The sequence below is a fragment of the Dromiciops gliroides genome, chromosome 1 (assembly GCF_019393635.1).
Source record: "Dromiciops gliroides isolate mDroGli1 chromosome 1, mDroGli1.pri, whole genome shotgun sequence".
Classification (NCBI taxonomy): Eukaryota; Metazoa; Chordata; class Mammalia; order Microbiotheria; family Microbiotheriidae; genus Dromiciops; species Dromiciops gliroides.
In genome coordinates, this window is record NC_057861.1 from 669887680 (window position 1) to 669905903 (window position 18224).

The window sequence follows — 18224 nt, forward strand, 5'->3', positions numbered from 1 at the left end:
ATATTGTTGAGTATTCCATTTGGTAACCTTTTTTTTGTTGTTGTTTATGAGAGACTTCAATACTTTTATATTAAGGGTTATAGTCGTTAACTTTGGCTATCATCCACCATACTTTATTTTATTTTACTTTGTAAGTAAGGAATGTAATCTGATATTAATAAAAGAGGGGTCTACTGTCTTGTTGGAACATGCATTCAGGACATGACTGAGGACCTTTCAAAACTTGTCAAACCTGACAACTACCAACCATTCCTGTCCCTGTCATGTTGGGATAAATGAAACTGCCAGAAAGAATCTACAAAGATTAGTTAGGGTTATAAAGTCATTTATAAGAAAATGAATACTATAGGGATATGTATGGTGTTTCCATCTCTGTTGCCAATATAGAGCAAGGGATTTGGAAGAAAGAGGAAAATTTGAGAAGTGAACCATTGGTTAAAAATATGGTGTATGAGAGTGAGATCTGGATTTCTGTACCATGGCTTAAGATATAGGAAGGACAGGTTCTTGGCCAGGGATAGAGTATACATGACAAAGTCTAGTAAAAATGCATTTTCTTGTAGTGTTGAAAAACTAATAAAAAGAGCCTTAGGTTGAAAAGAAAGTAGAAGAAAGGGAAAAAAACCTATGTATTTCTACCAAGCTTTTAGGGGGGAAATACTTCCCCTTTGTTTGAGATGGAGTGTTACTCTCTGGGATTTTATATCCTCCCCATGCTCTTCTCTTCACTGATTTTCCCTCCCCCTCCTTCTTCTTCTTCAATAACCATGATCAATTCATTTCTTATTTCTTTAATTTCCTTTTTCTTTTTTCCCTTTCTTATCTCAAGACAGTATGTGTAATTTTCTTGTTAATTAAATAAAAGTGCTCTTAATTTACTATCCCATTATGGTCATTGCATTAAAATAGTTGTTGGTCAAACCAACACTACCATTTTCATGTTGCCCTCTATAGAAGCTAGTTTGGTGTGAGTACCTCTATTTTAAAACTATCTTTTTCAAGAGTCTTGGAGTAAGGAAGAATGTATTCCAGTAAACCACTCCTTCCACGCCCCCCCCCCTTACCTCCTCTTTAACCTTAAGTATTGTCTTGTGTCTAGGAAATTGTCCAGCTGTTAAAGCCAGCCTAATCTAAGTGACCATTAGGTAACCCTTAAGTTCATGCCCTAGCCTCACTGTCTCTGCTTTATGACAGGATGTCTCAATTTAGACAATGTGGAAAAGTCTGGACCTAACAGATACCCTGACCCCTCTTGTATATAATCCTCTCACATCCCCACCATTCACTGATGTATATAATACACTTTAATCCTTTAAAGTATAGGAGCCACTTCCTAAAGAAGCAGTGTTCCCCACCTTAGCCAACTGTTTTTTAAATGAAATCTTTGAACAAATTTTGCCTGCTAAAACAATGAAAGTGATTGCTAATTATATTATATAGGTATTGTAATCTTGTTACTATCAAGTTTTCTTTCTTTAGAATTTTGATTCAATTAACCACTAGCTATTCACAATTATTGAGTTTGATTTTATTCCTCATGGATGTGCTGGTTTCTTGGTGTTTCATATATTCATGTTTCCACTTCAGGTATTATTATTGGCTCTTGCCAATTTTCATTGTGAAACATATGATCAGTTTTTCTGGGTAGCTGATTTTGGAATTAAATTAAACTTCTTTTGAATTTCATTATATTTACATTATATTACATTCTAGTTGTTTCTATTATTCCTTGGCTTGGGCAAGAATCCTGTGCAGTTAAAATGGTCATGCTTTTACATGGGACACATTTCTTCTTGGCTGTCTGAAAAATCATCTTGTCATTGTAGTCTTGGAGTTTGATGAAGATGTGCTTATGTGAATAGATACCTTATTGATGTTCTGTGAATTCTATCAATTTTTAACCCATTACTTGATTTCAATATTTCTGGCCACTTTTTTGGTACAACTTCCTGAAGGATGGTGATCAGACTTTTTCTTTCTTCGCATCTTTTTTTCTTGGAGCCAAATAGCCTATTTCTCCAAACACTGTCTTCCATATCTGCCTTTTTTCTAAAGACTCTTAAGGTATTTTCAAGTGAGGGTAGTTTTTGAACTTGTTTTTCTGTTCCTTCTATTTTTTGTCTATCACTTTGTTCTCCAATCATCCAATTCTATTTTTCAGTGAATCCATAATTTTCTGTATATTCTTCTTGGATACTCTCAAGTGGTTGCATTCTCTCATGATCTTGTTTTGTTCTTTATTAATTTCATTTCTTTATTTCATTTACTGTTTTTATTATCTGCATTAATGTCCCTCATGAGGGTTCCAATTTCATTTCTGGTGGCCCTGATGTTTATTCATTATATGTTCTTTCTGGACTCTGCTTTAGTTCTTTTTATTTCAATTATTAATTCATTATGTAAGATTTTCTTTTGTTTGCTTATGTCTTTGATTGTTTCCTTTTTCTGGGAAACATTTTTTTTTGGTCAGGGTGGGCAAATTGAGGAAAGTCTATGGAAACTTTGCTTCTGTTTCTTCTTTTTTTTTAATAAGGAAAGGGGACATTTCCATTTCTTTTTGATGGGAATATGGGGGAATTGGGCTTTCTTGAAATTTTTCACTCTATTGTCTTTCTAAAACACCCCTAATGAATGGTCATGAAACCTCCACTTAATGGGAAATTTATTAATTACTGAGGAAGTCCATTCCACTTTTTGATGGTTCTAAGGAAATCCTTCTTTAGATTGGACTAAAATATGACTTCTTGTAACTCTCTCCTCACATTCTCCCCCGCCCCCCAACTGCTTCTAGTCCTTCCCTTTGGGGCCAAGTCTAATCTTCTTTCACATGATAACTTTTCAACTTGTTAAATAAACTGATTGTGCCCTAATAAGTCTTCTCTTCTCTAGACTAAGCAATCCCAATACCTTTAGGTAAGCTTCATCCACCATGATTTCAGCCCCACCTACTATCCTAGTCTTTTTCTTATGAATTCATTCTACCTTATCACCATCTTCCCCAAAATATAGTGTGTACAGATGTACTCCAGATAGGGCAGAAGGCAGCAGGATAATCACTCTCCTTGTTCTGCATACTATGTTTTTCCTATTCATGAAGCCTAAGTCTATTGCCCCCGCCCCCCATTAAGACAACCAACTCATTAGAACTGAAAAAAGATCATAGAGAGCATCTAGCAAGACCTAAATGCATCACAAAATGAGTCATTTCTTTGACCCATATTAAGTTTTCCATCTATTAAAGCTCCCAGGTCTTTTGCACATGAACTTCTGTGCAACTACATCTTTCATATAATTAAGTAGTAATTAAATAGTAATTAAGTCCCAGTGGGGTACCTAGGTACCACATTGGATAGAGTTCTGGACATGAAGTCAGGAAGACTCATCTTCATGAGTTAAAATATGGCTTCAGATACTTCCTAGCTGTATGGCCTTGGGCAAGTAACTTAAACCTATTTGCCTCAGTTTCCTCATCCATAAAATGAGCTGGAGAAGAAAATGGCAAGTCATTCCAGGATCTTTGTCAAGAAAACCCCAAGTAGGGTCACAAAGAGTCAGATATGACTGAAACAACTGAATAACAAAGTTCCACTCTCCTTGGAGTGCTTTTCAAGAAAATAAGCAGACCCTTTATAAAACCTTTATAGAAAGAGGGGGACAGATTGAGGGAGCAAAAAGGAGTTTGCACCATCAGAGGCAATATTTCAAATATATGCTTCTACTATTCTACCTGAGTCAGGTAGTTCTCAAAGCATAATCTAGGGACCCCTGAAGTTCCTCAAGGTCAAAATTATTTCCATAATAATACTAAGATGTTTGTTAAGGCAGCTATGTTGCACAGTGGATGAAACATTGGGTCTAGAGTTAGGAAGACCTGAGTTCAAATCCAGCCTTAGGTACTCACTAGCTATGTGATCCTGGGTAAGTCACTTAAACTCTATTTTCCTCAGTTTCTTAATCTTTAAAATAGGGATAATAATAGCATCTACCCCCCAGAGTTGTTTTAAGGACAAGATGAGATAATATTGGTAAACTTCCTTGTAAACCTTAAGATGCTATATAAATGCTAGCTATTATTGTTTTTATATATATGTATATGTATACATATATATACACACATACGATTTTCTTTCGTCAGTTTTTGCACAAAGTAGGCTAAAATATGAGTAAGAAACAGGAAAGGACTCTCACCATAGAGAGCTACTATGGTAACAGGTAAGAATGAAACACAAACTTGGAAGAGGACAACACTGTTAAAATGCCTGCATGTTAAATTTTTTTTAATTTAAAAAGGGGCAGCTAGGTGGTACAGTGGATAAAGCACCAGTGTTGGATTCAGGAGGACCTGAACTCAAATCTGGCCTCAGATACTTAACACTTACTAGCTGTGTCACCCTGGACAAGTCACTTAGCCCTCATTGCCCTGCAAAAAAAAATGTCTGCATGTGAAACCTCAAAGGGGAAGATGAATTGGTCCCAAGACCAAAAAGCCTTTTTGGAAGAGCTCCAAAAGGATTTTAAAAAATCATGTAAGAGGTAGAAGAAAAATGGGGGGAGAAATGAGAGTTATGCAAGAGAATTATGAAAAAAGTCAACAGCTTACAAAAGGAAGCACAAAAAATGACTGAAGAAAACAATTCCTTAAAAAACACAATTGGCCAAATGGGAAAAATCCACTGAAGAAAATTGGCCAAATGGAAAAGGAGGTGCAAAAGCTGGATGAAGAAAATCATGTGTTAAAAATCAGAATTGGGCTAATGACTCTATGAGACACCAGGAATCAAACAGAATCAAAAGAATGAAAAAATAGAAGAAAATGTGAAATACCTCATCAGAAAAACAACTGACCTGGAAAACAGATCCAGAAGAGATAGTCTAAGAACTATTGGACTGCCTGAAAGCCATGATTAAAAAAAAGAACCTGAACAGCACATTTCAGGAAATTATAAAGGAGAACTGCCCTGATATCCAAGAACCAGGGGATAAAATAGTAATTGAAAGAATCCACCAATCACCTTTTGAAAGAGATCCCAAAATGAAAATATTGTAGCCAAATTCCAGAATTAATCAGGCAAAGGAGAAAATACTGCAACCAGCCAGAAAGAAACACTTTAAATACATGGAGCCACAGTCAGGATTACATAGGACCTGGTAGCTTCAACATTAAAGGATCGGAGGGCTTGGAATATGATATTCTGGAAGGCAAAGGAACTTGGATTGCAACCAAGAATCAACTACCCAGTAGAATTGATCATAATCTTTCAGGGGGAAATGTGGGTATTCAATGAAATTGGGGAACTTTCCTGATTAAAAGACCAGAACTGAAAAGAAAATTTGATCTTCAAATACAAGACTCAAGAGAAGCATAAAAAGGTAAACAGAAAAACAAAACAAACCAAAACATGCTATTCAATAAGGTTAAACTGTTTACATCCCTACATGGGAAGATAATACTTCTAATTCTTGAGAACTATATCTCTATTAGGGCAGATAGAACAAGTATACATAGACAGAGGATGTGGATATAGGTTGACTTTGAGGTGATGATATAAAAAAGTAAGGGGTGAAAAAAAGATTATACGGGGAAAAGAGGAAAGGGGAGGCAGAATTGGGTAAATTACATCACTTGAGGAAGCTAAAAAAGACCTATTACAGTAGAAGGAAAGAAGGGGGGAGAGCATTGTTTGAACTTTATTTTCATCAGATTTGGCTCAAAGAGGGAATAACACACACACTCATTTGGATAAAGAAATTTATCTTACCCTATAGGGAAATAGAAGAGTAGGGGGAGAAAGAGGGCAGAAGTAAAAGGGGAAAGAAAGGGGAAGGAGGGCTGATAAAAGGGAGGGCAGATTTTTAAAAATAGTATTTTATTTTATTTTTTCAAATTACATGTAAAGATAGTTTTCAACATTCTTTTTTTCCTAATAATAAAAAATTCTATTTATAGTTTTGAGTTACAAATTTTATCCTTTCTTTCCCTGCTTGCCTCCCCCCTCCCTGAGGTGGTAAGCAATCAGATGTGGGTTACACATGTGCAATTATGTAAAACATTACCATATTAGTCATTTTGTACAAGAAAACTTGAATAAAAGGAAAAAATGAAAGTAAAAAATAGCATGCTTCCGTCTGTGTTCAATTAATATCACTTCTTTCTTCGGAGGTGGATAGTATGCTTCAAGTCCTCTGGAATTGTCTTGGATCATTGTATTGCTGAGAATAGTTAAGTCATTCACAGTTCTTCATCAAACAATATTGCTGTCTCTGTGCACAGCTTTCTCTTGGTTCTGCTCACTTCACTATACATCAGTTCATATAATTCTTTCCAGGCTTTTCTGAAATCATCCTGCTTGTCATTTCTTATAGCACAATAATATTTAATCATAGTCATATATCACAGTTTGTTTAGACAATCCCCAACTGCTGCACATTTTTTATTTCCAGTTCTTAGCCACTAAAAAAAAGAGCTGATGTAAATATTTTTGTACAAATAGGTCTTTACCTTTTTTGGGGATGTCTTTGGGGGTATAAACCTAGCAGTGGTGTTGCTGGATCAAAGGGCATGCACAGTTTTATAGCCCTTTGGGCATAGTTCCAAATTGTTCTCCAGAATGGTTGGATCTTTTCACAACTCCACCAACAGTGGATTAGTGAGAGAGGGCAGACTGAGGGAGGTGGTAGACAGAAGCAAAATATTGGTGAGGAGGAACAGGGTGAAAGGAGAGAAAAGTATAAACAAGGGGAAAATAGGATGGAGGGAAATACACAGTAATCATAACTGTGAATGTGAATATGAATGGGATGAACTCTTCCATATGGAAGTAAATAGAGTGGATTAATAACCAGAATCCTACAACATGTTTTTTTTTTTTACAGCAAACACATGTGAAGCAGAGAGATACACATGGAGAAAAGGCAAAAGCCTGGAGCAGAATACATTATGCTTCACCTGAAGTAAAAAAAGGAGGAGTAGCAATCCTGATCTCAGACAAAGAAAAATCAAAAATAAAAATCTAATGAAAAGAGATAAGGAAGGAAAGTACATTTTGCTAAAAGGTATCATAGACAGTGAAATAATATCAATACTAACCATATATGCACCAAGTGGTATAGCATTCAAATTCTTAGAGGAAAAGTTAAGTGAGTTACAAGAGTAAATAGCAAAAGTGTGTTAGTGAGGGACCTCAATATCTCCCTCTCTAGGCTGGTTCAATATTAGGAAAACTATCAACATAATCGACTATATCAATAACAAAGCTTACTGAAATAATATGTTTATCTTATAGGTGCAGAAAAAAACTTTTGACAAAATGCAGCACTCATTTCTATTAAGAACACTAGAGAGCATAGAAATAAATGGAGCTTTCCATAAAATGATAAACAGCATCTATCTAAAACCATCAGCAAGTATTATATGTAATGGAAATAAGTTAGAGGCATTCCCAATAAGATCAGGGGTGAAATAGGGATGTCCATTATCATCTCTCTTATTCAGTATTGTAGTAGAAATGTTAGCTTTAGCAATGAGAAGAAAAAGAAGTTGAAGGAATTAGAATAGGCAAGGAGGAAACAAAACTATCACTCTTTGCAGATGATATGATGGTATGCTTAGAGAATCCTAGAGAATCAACTAAAAAACTACTTAAAATAGTTAAAAACTTTAGCAAAGTTGCAGGATATAAAATAAACCCACATAAATCATCAACATTTCTATATATGACCAACAAAGCACAGCAGCAAGAGACAGAAAGAGAAATTTCATTTAAAATAACTGTAGACAATATAAAATATTTGGGAGTCCATCTGCCAAGACAAACCCAGGAACTACATGAACACAATTACAAAACATTTTTCATGCAAATAATATCAGATATAAATAATTGAAAAATATCAATTGCTTGTGGATAGGCAGAGCTAAAAATAATAAAAATGACAATTCTACCTAAATTAATTTACTTATTCAGTGCCATACCAATCAAACTACTCAAAACTTATTTTATAGAGCTAGGAAAAAGAATAGCAAAATTCATCTGGAAGAACAAAAGGTCAAGAATATCAAGGGAATTAATGAAAAAATGCACAGGAAGGTGTCCTAGCCATATCAAATCTAAAATTGATTTATAAAGTGACAGTCATCAAAACTATTGGATACTGGCTAATAGAGTGGTGCATCAGTGGAATAGTTAGGCACATGAGACACAATAGGAAGTGACTACAGTAATCTATTTTTTGATAAACCCAAAGATCCAGATTCTGGGATAAGAACTCACTATTTGAAAAAAAATGCTGGGAAAACTGGAAAATAGTATGGCAGAAACTAGGCACAGACCAACATCATACACCATATACCAAAATATACCATATACCAAAGTATACCTGTCAGATCTACAGAGAGGGGAAGATTGTATGGTCAAACAAGAGATAAAAGGATATTATGAAATGCAAACTGGATAATTTTGATTACATTAAATTAAAAAGTTCTTGTACAAAGAAAACCAATGCAACCAAGATTAGAAGGAAGGCAGAAAGCTGGGAAACAACTTTTACAGTTAGTGTTCCTGGTAAAGGTCTCATTTCTAAAATATATAGAGAACTTAATCAAATTTATATTAATACAAGCCATTCCCCAATTGAGAAATGGTCAAAAGATATGAAAAGACAGCTTTCAGATGAAGAAATTAAAGCTATCTATAGTCATATGAAAAAATGTTCTGAATCACTATTAGAGAAATGCAAATTAAAACAACTCTGAGGTACCACCTCATACCTATCAGACTGGCTAATATGACAAAAAAGATAAATGATAAAGGCTGGAGAAGATAAAGGAAAATTGGAACACTAATGCATTGTTGGTAGAGTTGTGAACTGATCCAATCATTTTTGAGAGCAATTTGGAACTATGTCCAAAGGGCTATAAAACTGCATATCCTTTGACCCAGCAATACCACAAGTACATCTGTATCCCAAGGAGATCATAAAAAAGGGAAAAGGCCCCACATATACAAAAATATTTATAGCAATTATTTTTGTGGTGACAAAGAATTGGAAATTGAGGGGATGTCCATCAACTGGGGAATGGCTGGACAAGCTGTGGTATATGAATATGATGGAAAACTATTGTGCTATAAGAAATAATGAGCAGGCAGATTTCAGAAAAACCTGGAATGACCTACATGAACCGATGCTGAGTGAAGTGAGTGAGAACATTGCATATAGTAGCAGCAACATTGTGTGATGATCAGCTGTGATAGACTTAGCTCTTCTCATCAATTCATTGAACCAAGACAACTCCAAAAGACTCATGATGGAAAATGCTTTCCATGTCCAGAAAAAGAACTGTGGAATCTGAATGCAGTTTGAAGAGTACTATTTTAACTTTTTTCTTTTTTCTTTCTGGAGGTTTTTCTCTTTTTTCTGATTCTTCTTTCACAACATGACTAATGTGGAAATATGTTTAACATGATTGTACATATATAACCTATATTAGATTTCTTTATGTCTTGGGAAGGGGGGAAGGGAAGGGAGTTAGGGAGAAAAATTCAGAACTCAAAATGTTATAAAAACAAATGTTGAGGGGACAGCTAGATGGCACAGTGGATAAAGCACCGGCTCTGGATTCAGGAGTACCTGAGTTCAAATCCGGCCTCAGACACTTGATACTTACTAGCTGTGTGACCCTGGACAAGTCACTTAACCCCCATTGCCCCGCAAAAAACCAAAACAAACAAACAAAAAAACAAATGTTGAAAACTATCTTTACAAGTAACTGGAAAAAAATACTATTAAGATTGAAAAAAGGTCTAAGGTCAAATTTGAACTCAGGTCTTCCTGACTCCAGGATCAGTGTTCTATCCATTGCATCACCTAATTGCCTAATCAGATTGTACTCTTACCTGAAACAGAGGCTTGCCTTGGGCCACTCTGAGAGATAGCACTGGTGGGTGATGTATGGCTGACAGTGACTTTGAAGGCCAAACCTAGAGAGTTTAGATTTCTTTATCTAGGCAAGCATAGACAAGTCCTGGGCCCAGAGCTCTGACTTTGAAATCTTCTTGTCAACAGAGCACCTGGCAGTAGGATCCTATCTCCAGGAGGCTGAAATCCCTCTCGTTAACAATTATTTATGCAGTTTATTTTATGGGGTTCCAATGACGAGCAACTTGACATATGACGTCAAGGACGACATGCTGTGTGCTGGGGACATCATCCATCAAAGGGCAATCTGTCTGGTGAGTGATCATCTGTATTCCTCCTGGGCCCTGGACTCAGTGCAAAATTCAGAACCCCATCTGGTCTCCCAGCTTGGTCAGTGCCATGATTCTTCATCTGCCCTACTCCCCAATTCCTAGCCTTCCCTGCACCTCTCTGTCACCTGCACAGTGGTCTCTTTCTGAGCTATAATATCAGAATCACAGGTTTTAGAATGGGTGGGCTCTTTAGAGATCTTTTTTAGCTCTCATTTTACATATGGGGAGCCTGAGACCTGGAGATGAAAAGTCACTCTTCCAAGGTTGCATGGTTAGTAAGTACCAGAACTTCGATGAGACTCGAGGCTCTAGATTCCTATGGTCCTACTACCTCATTCTCCATCTGAGAATAGATTGGACCAAACCATGAAGGGGGTACAGATTTGTGCCAAGGAAATCTGGAGAGAAGGAAAGGGAGAGAGAAAAATTCCTGGCACTCCCTGAGGGCAGGATCTGGAACTTATCCAGACTCCTTATTGCTTTATTTGCACATAGTAGATGCTTCATAAATATTTGTTGAATGTATGAATGAGTCTCTTGGGTAGCATCCTATGCTAATAGGCTCAACATCTTGTTTGGCAGTCATATTCAAGTCTAGAAGAGACCTCATGTTGCAGGGGGAAGAGCACTGGACTGGACAGTCACTAGCCCCTGCTCTCAGCCTTGGTTTCTTTATCTGTAAAGTAAGGGGCTTAGTCTACATGACCTCTAAGATCTCTTGCAGCTCTCACTTTCTATGGTTTAAAGACTCCTCCAGTTGTGACATTCTAGGATGGTGTGGTCAGTGATTCTCCTTGTCTACAGATGGACAGGACCGGACCAAACGCTGCTCCTCTCCCAATTCCTGCTACCATCTGTCGTTACTAATCATCTCTCTGTCTTCCTCAGGGAGATTCAGGAGGTCCACTTGTCTGTGAATTTTCAGAGACCTGGATGCAGGTGGGAATTGCGAGCTGGGGCATGCCGTGTGTGACGCCGATTTCCCCAAGTGTTTTCTCCAGAGTATCCTATTATCTGGATTGGATTGAAGAGACCAAGAAAATGGCACACAAATCATCGCCAACAAAAGCTCCACATGTGAAGATACTTGTCAAGGTATCAAAAATTCCCCAAGCAACAAGCTATGCATCAGCCTCCCAGATCTTTTTCTGCAACCAGATCTCCATTCTGCCCATGCTGCTCGGCCAGGGGCTATGCATGGTCCTGTGAATCTTCCTCCCGTCTCAGCATGGGACATACTTGCTCTCCTCCCAGAGGTCCTCCTTCACCTCCTTTCAACCTTCCTCATATCCTACTGTTTCTCTCCTCACTTGGTCTCATTTTTCCTGGTATTCTCTTGCTAACAGTGCGATGCGTGTGTATTCCAGGAAGGTCATGGGGCCTAGTTAGTGGTGGCAGTGGGGGTGGGGGTGGTGATGGGGCAGGTGGTTGATGCAATATCTGGGGATAGTGGGTGTCAGGGAAGAAGAAAATGAAGGGGCTGGGCTGGGTGCCGTTGTGGAAGAGCTGAATCTTCTGGATTGCTTGGGAGGCTGGAAACAATCCTTAAGTGGTTTGGGGAAAAAAAAAGCACTGAGACTTTGATGAGCTCATTAAACTGTTGCAATGAGGAAGGTGATGGAGTTCTGTATTAATAGTCGACATCTCACGCCCAAGGACACATCAATGACTCCCATTTCTATAGCACAATAAGGTTTGGAAAAGGCTTTTTTTTCATAACACTGTGAAGTAGATAGTGTAGATTTCCCCATTTTACAGATGAGGACATTTAAGGCTTACTAAAATTAAATGGGGGGCAGCTAGGTGGTGCAGTGAATAAAGCACCGACCCTGGATTCAGGAGTACCTGAGTTCAAATCCAGCCTCAGACACTTGACACTTACTAGCTGTGTGACCCTGGGCAAGTCACTTAACCCTCATTGCCCTGCCCCGCCCCCAAATTAAATGACCTGGGGCAGCTAGGTGGTGAAGTGGATAGAGCACTGGCCCCTGGAGTCAGCAGGACCTGAGTTCAAATCTGACCTCAGACATTTGACACTTACTAGCTGTGTGACTCTGGGCAAGTCACTTAACCCCAATTGCCTCACCAAAAAAAAAAAAAAATTTAAATGACCTGCCCATGTTCCTACAGCCAGTAATCAGCTGTATCTAGGCCCAGAACCCTTTTCATTTTGTCTTTGTATCACCAGAACCTAGCACATACAGTAAGTGCTTAATAAATTCTTATGGCTCTATCTATCATCTTTCTATCTATCTATCTATCTATCTATCTATCTATCTATCTATCTATCTATCTATCTATCTATCTATCATCTATCTATCTTTCAATGGATGTGATATGTGTGTATTTATTTATCTGCATAATGCTGTTTCTTCCTCGTAGAATGTCACACTCTTTGAGGAAATGGATTGTCTCCTCAGTGCTTAGCACAGTGCTAGGCAAACAGTAGACATTTAATAAATGCTTATTGAAATGAACACTACCTCTCCAATGACATGAAACCACCAAAAAAAATAGTTTAAAAATTGAACTTGGGCCGAGAATGAGTTGTTTTCTCTGCTTGTTTCCAAATCATTGTGGTTATTCTCTGGTTCAGTTTTCAGTCCTTGTGTTAGGCAAGAGGTTGGATCAGATGATCTCCAAGGTATTTTTCTTCTTTGATAATCTGTAGTCCCATCCTTACGTTTACAATTCACAATGGGAATCCAAAACTGAATGCATTAATTATGTTCTTTTGAGGGAATGATTGTCTGGAGGCAGAGAATATGGGTTCGAATTCTGGCTCTAGTCCTTACTAGTGATGGGACCTTGGGCAGGTCATCAAACTTCTCTGGGCCTCAGTTTCCTCATTTGCAAAACAAGGGGGTTGGACTAGCTGGCTCCTGAAGTCCTTGCCAGTCTTAGATCTCTGACCCTGTGACTGGATGACCTCTAACATCCCTTCTAGCCACAATGCTGTGATCCTGTATGAACTTCAACTACAAGAAAACTTAATATCATCTGGGAGGCCGCTGTCTCCATCAACAAAGAGACCGACCTCCTCTCTAGTTTGGTGCATGGACTTTCAGGGTTACTGTGGCCAAAAAGTCATTATTCTATGGACAACCTAGCTCCAGACTCCTCCAAATGTGGCTAAAGTGGTTTTGGGAGAAGTGACAAGTGACCCAAGTACATCACCAGGACCCAAGCTCCTTTCTTGGTCTGTGGGGGCTTCTAGAAATTGGGTTCTCTTGAGACAGCCTTCAAGGGGCAGCTAGGTGGTGAAGTGGATAAAGCACCGGCTCTGGATTCAGGAAGACCAGAGTTCAAATCTGGCCTCAGACACTTAACACTTACTAGCTGTGTGAACCTGGGCAAATCACTTAACCCCCACTGCCAAAAAAAAAGAGAGAGAGAGAGAGAGAGAGACAACCTTCAAGAAGCCAGAGTCACCTCCAAGCTTTGATCATGGATTAGGGCAGTTTTAGACCTCACATACACGTGTGTATATGCAGATGTGTACATATACATATATGTACATATATATATACAAATATATTCATACACATATATTTTATATAAACATATTTTATACATGCCTATAAAATAGATTATATTATATATTATATTATGTTTATGTGTAATATATTATATAATTTATATATTATAAAATCACAACTTTGTGGACATTTGTAATATAGAATTATATATAAATATATATAACTTAAATTAGTAAATTAATTGCCTACTTGCCAGTCTCTTTGTTGGATTCTGGGAATACAAAGGTGGAAAAAGCCCTTTCTGGCACAGGCCTTTAAGATACAAGCCACAGTGTTGTATATGATACACAGATCGATATAATGCAAAGTAGAGTGGGACAGTGGGAACAGAGGAATCTAGATAACATTGGGAAGGCAGGGATCATAGAGAGCCGGTGGGCAGGCAGTCTTGGTGGAAGAAGGGGTGCCAGAGGGGCAGCTAGGTGGCACAGTGGATAGAGCACTGGCCCTGGAGTCAGGAATACCTGAGTTCAAATCCGGCCTCAGACACTTGACACTTACTAGCTGTGTGACCCTGGGCAAGTCACTTAACCCCAATTGCCTCACTAAAAAAAAAAAAAAAAAGAAAAGAAAAGAAAAAAGAAAAAAAAAAAGAAGGGGCACCAGAGCTGCGCCTCAGGAAAAAGAAGGCTTTGATAAATGGAGATGAGGAGGAATGTGTTTCAGGGAGTGGGGGGACATCATGTCAATTCACACAGGTAGGTTGAGATCAGGGACTATCGGTTCTTCAGAGGAGGAAAGGGGAAAAAAAACTTGAAAGGTAAGTTGGAGTCATTTTGTAGAGACCTTAAATGTCATTAGATTAAATGAAAGGACATTATATTTTATATTTTTGCAACGAGGAGTCACTGAAGGCTTTTGAGTCTTCAGGGAAGGGGTAGGGTGAAGCATGCCTTGGGAAGATTATATTGGGGGCAGCTAGGTTGCACAGTGGATAGAGCACAAGCCCTGGAGTCAGGAGGACCTGAGTTCAAATCCAACCTCAGACACTTAACACTTACTAGCTGTGTGACCCTGGGCAAGTCACTTAACCCCAATTGCCCCACCAAAAAAAAAAAAAAAAGATTATATTGGAAGCTGTGAGGAAGATATCATAGGTTGGGGAGAGACCAAAACCAGAGGCTCCTGTTATAAACATCGAAGGGAGGTGTAATGTGGGCTCTGGGTCAGGCTATGGTAATACTTAAAAGAGTGGGGTCAGACGGAAGAGATATTTCAGAGGTTGAGTCATCAGGACGTGGCAAATGATTCAGTGTGGAGGTGAAGAAGAGTGAAAGATAGGAGATAACTTAGATATTTTGAGACATGGTGACTATAACAGAACAAGCCAAACCATCAATGGAAAAATATGGAAAGTGGGAGAAGCTGTTTTGGGAAAGATGATGAGGTCAGCTTGGGACATTCAGAGTTGGAGGCTGCAAAGGGCCATTTTGTTGGTAGCATCCATCCATCCATCCATCCATCCATCCATCCATCCATCCATCCATCCATCCATCCATCCATCCATCCATCCATCCTTCCATGCATCCATGCACCCATCCTCACATATCCATCATTCATTCATCCATGGGTGACCAATTCTTTCTGTCATGTGCACCACCCAACACCAGATGGCAGCCTGGCGTGTCAGCCTATCTCCTTTGTACCTCCCTCAGACTCTGGGAACTAGCTGTCCTTTCCCCTTGGCTCTGCCTCTTTATGTACCCATAAAGTATCCCATTGGTCTAGGGATTGATGTGGATTATCCAATCAGATCACGACTGGCAGTTTCCATCCTGCTCTGACAGTTCCTCCTCTTTCTCCTACCCCCTGCTGTACTCCTAGTAAAAGTCATTTACAACAAATATAGTGTGATTTGGAGGGCAGCTAGGTGGCACCACAGTGCATAGAGCAGTTGACCTGGAGTCAGGAAGGCCTGAGTTCAAATCCTACCTCAGATGCTTACTATGTGACCCTGGGCAAGTCATTTAATTTCTGCCTCAGTTTCCTCACCTGTAAAATGTGGATGATAATAGCACCTACTTCACAAGATTGTTATGTTATTTCAAATGAGATAATATTTGCAAAGTATAGCTGGTACATAGTGGGTACTTAATAAATGTTTGTTTCCATCCCTCCTATAAAACATTGAGTCAGAATGCTAGAAGTAGATCAGGGCAACTCAACATCAATGTATCCAGTCCCTGTGACCATCCCTGGACTAGGGATCGATTTGGCCATCCCAACACCCTGATTTCAGCTGCTCCAAGGTTTTTACACTCATGGCAAAGCTTCCTCAGTGGGTCAGTGTCTGGGGTGTCACAGCGACTCAGGAACTCAGCACCCCTGCCAGCCAGATAGCCAAAAATGACCCAGTCTATTCAGCCTCCTGCCTCCTTCCCTGGTCTCCCCTCCAAGCAGTGACCATCTCTGCTTCATGGTCCTCAGAACTTTATAGGTTCATTCTCTTTGTATGCACTTTTGCCCTTGTGGCACCAGGCATGTCCCCCAGCTCTCCTAGTCTAGGCCAGGCAGCTGGAGAGGAAACCCTAGGCAGCCCCTAGGGTTTAGTTAAAATGTGGTCCCTCCTCTCAAGGAGTGGGGTGGGGGAATGAGACAGAAATGCTGTTAACCATAACACACAGTGTTTCATGTTGAGGGAATTCATGAGGTACAAAGCAAACATGCTACAGAAAATACAAAGAGGAAGCTTGTTATTCATCCAGGGGATCAGGGAAGGCCCTCAGAAGGAGATGACATTTGATTTGGACTTTTAAGCAAGGGAACCTATTGACCAGGCAAAAGGGAAGAGGGCATTCTAGGTATAGTATAGGGGAAGTACCAGAATTTCCCCCTCTCCCTTCCACCATGTTGGTTGGGCTACTTTATTCCCAGGCAAGGAAGCTGTCCCCCAGACTTGCTTGGCCCAGGGGGCCTAAGGCTCAAACCTTTGCTGTTAATAGCTTTCTGATGGACTCAGGCTGTGGTGAAATGACCTCTTGGTCACCTAAGGACATAGAAAGATCCATCTGAATGAAGTTGGTGACCTTCAGACTCAATAGACGAAATCCACAGATAAGTCACCACACTTTGCCCTGTTCACCAGACACATGGAGGGGAAGGGAGGATGAGTCTGGCTGAGATTTTCTCTTGCTGCATATCCTGTCTGTATATTCTGTCTGTCCTGTGGGTAAGTAAACCTCTTTTTGTTCACTGGTGAATGACCTGTAGATGTTTCGTTTATTTCCAATATTAGACCTAACCTTCCAGGGCCTTCCCTGAGTCAGGCCTTTCCTACAAATTTCATAGTAGTGGCAATGTGGTTCACATCATGGTTAAAGTGTGGGGAGGCTATGCAAATACAGAGAATGGGGGTGATCTGATGGCCAGATATGGCAACCAGCCATCCCATGACAAGGGCCCTTCTAGTGATGTATGGAGAATACTCTCACTGGAACAGAGTGAAGGCCCTCACAGACTCAGAGACCTGAGCTCAGTGGGTACTAATGCAGGCTGATGATAGGGAGGGTAAAGAAAGCCCCAGGCCCCACATTCCCAAGTTGCTGTTGATGGTCCTAAAGATGATGGATCGCCAGATGGTCTCCCTAGCCACATCACCATATAGGCGCTGACAGAACAACTGGTGAAATTTGAGTGGGAGGCTCATGAAAGCTATGGCTAATTGGGGAAATATGGCTGTCAGTGCAATTAGGCTCTCCAGGGACGCAGGGAGGAGGCATAGTGCTTGACCGCCTGCTATGTGGGCAGAGTGTAGTGGTGGTGGTATCCTTTCATGGAGGGAACTTTGAGTGTGGCTTCTGAAATGTGGGGTCAATAAGAAAATGATCGATGGTCAGTCTTTGGGGGTGATGATAAAACTGGACCCTGACATCTCATCTAACACCTGAACACTAAGCCCTAAGGTATCCCCTAAAAGTTCTGCCCCATTTGGACACTAAAAGCCAGTCTACTATCAACCCAGAGGACTTCCAGTGGGTATATCAGGGCATCTGAGTTTCCATAGGAGGCTTTAGAAGATAGATCAAGAGAAGGGCCTTTATGAGCTCTTGGGAGTAGGTACTTGTGTGGCCCTTTTCAAGAGTCTTCATACTCGTTATTTGGGATAGGGCCAAATGGAAACCCCAACCCATCCCTTATAGTTAACACCAATATCAGCTACATAGAGGGTGATGGAGGATAGAGTCATTTGCCTCCCGTGTTATAGGGAAGGCAGATGGCACCTGGTGGCTTACAGTACACTGTAGGGATGGAGTAGGTAGCTCAGGCCCTGGGGAAGTGGTATGAGGTTGACACTAGTAAGGAACAATATTTTCCCAGGGAAGGAGCCCAGTATTCTTTTCCCATCCTTCTCCAGGGCTTACCTGAACTCTCTGTCATACTGCCACTGTCTGTTGGGCCGAGACCTGATAAAAGGCTTTTCTTCCTCATGGCATCGATGTCC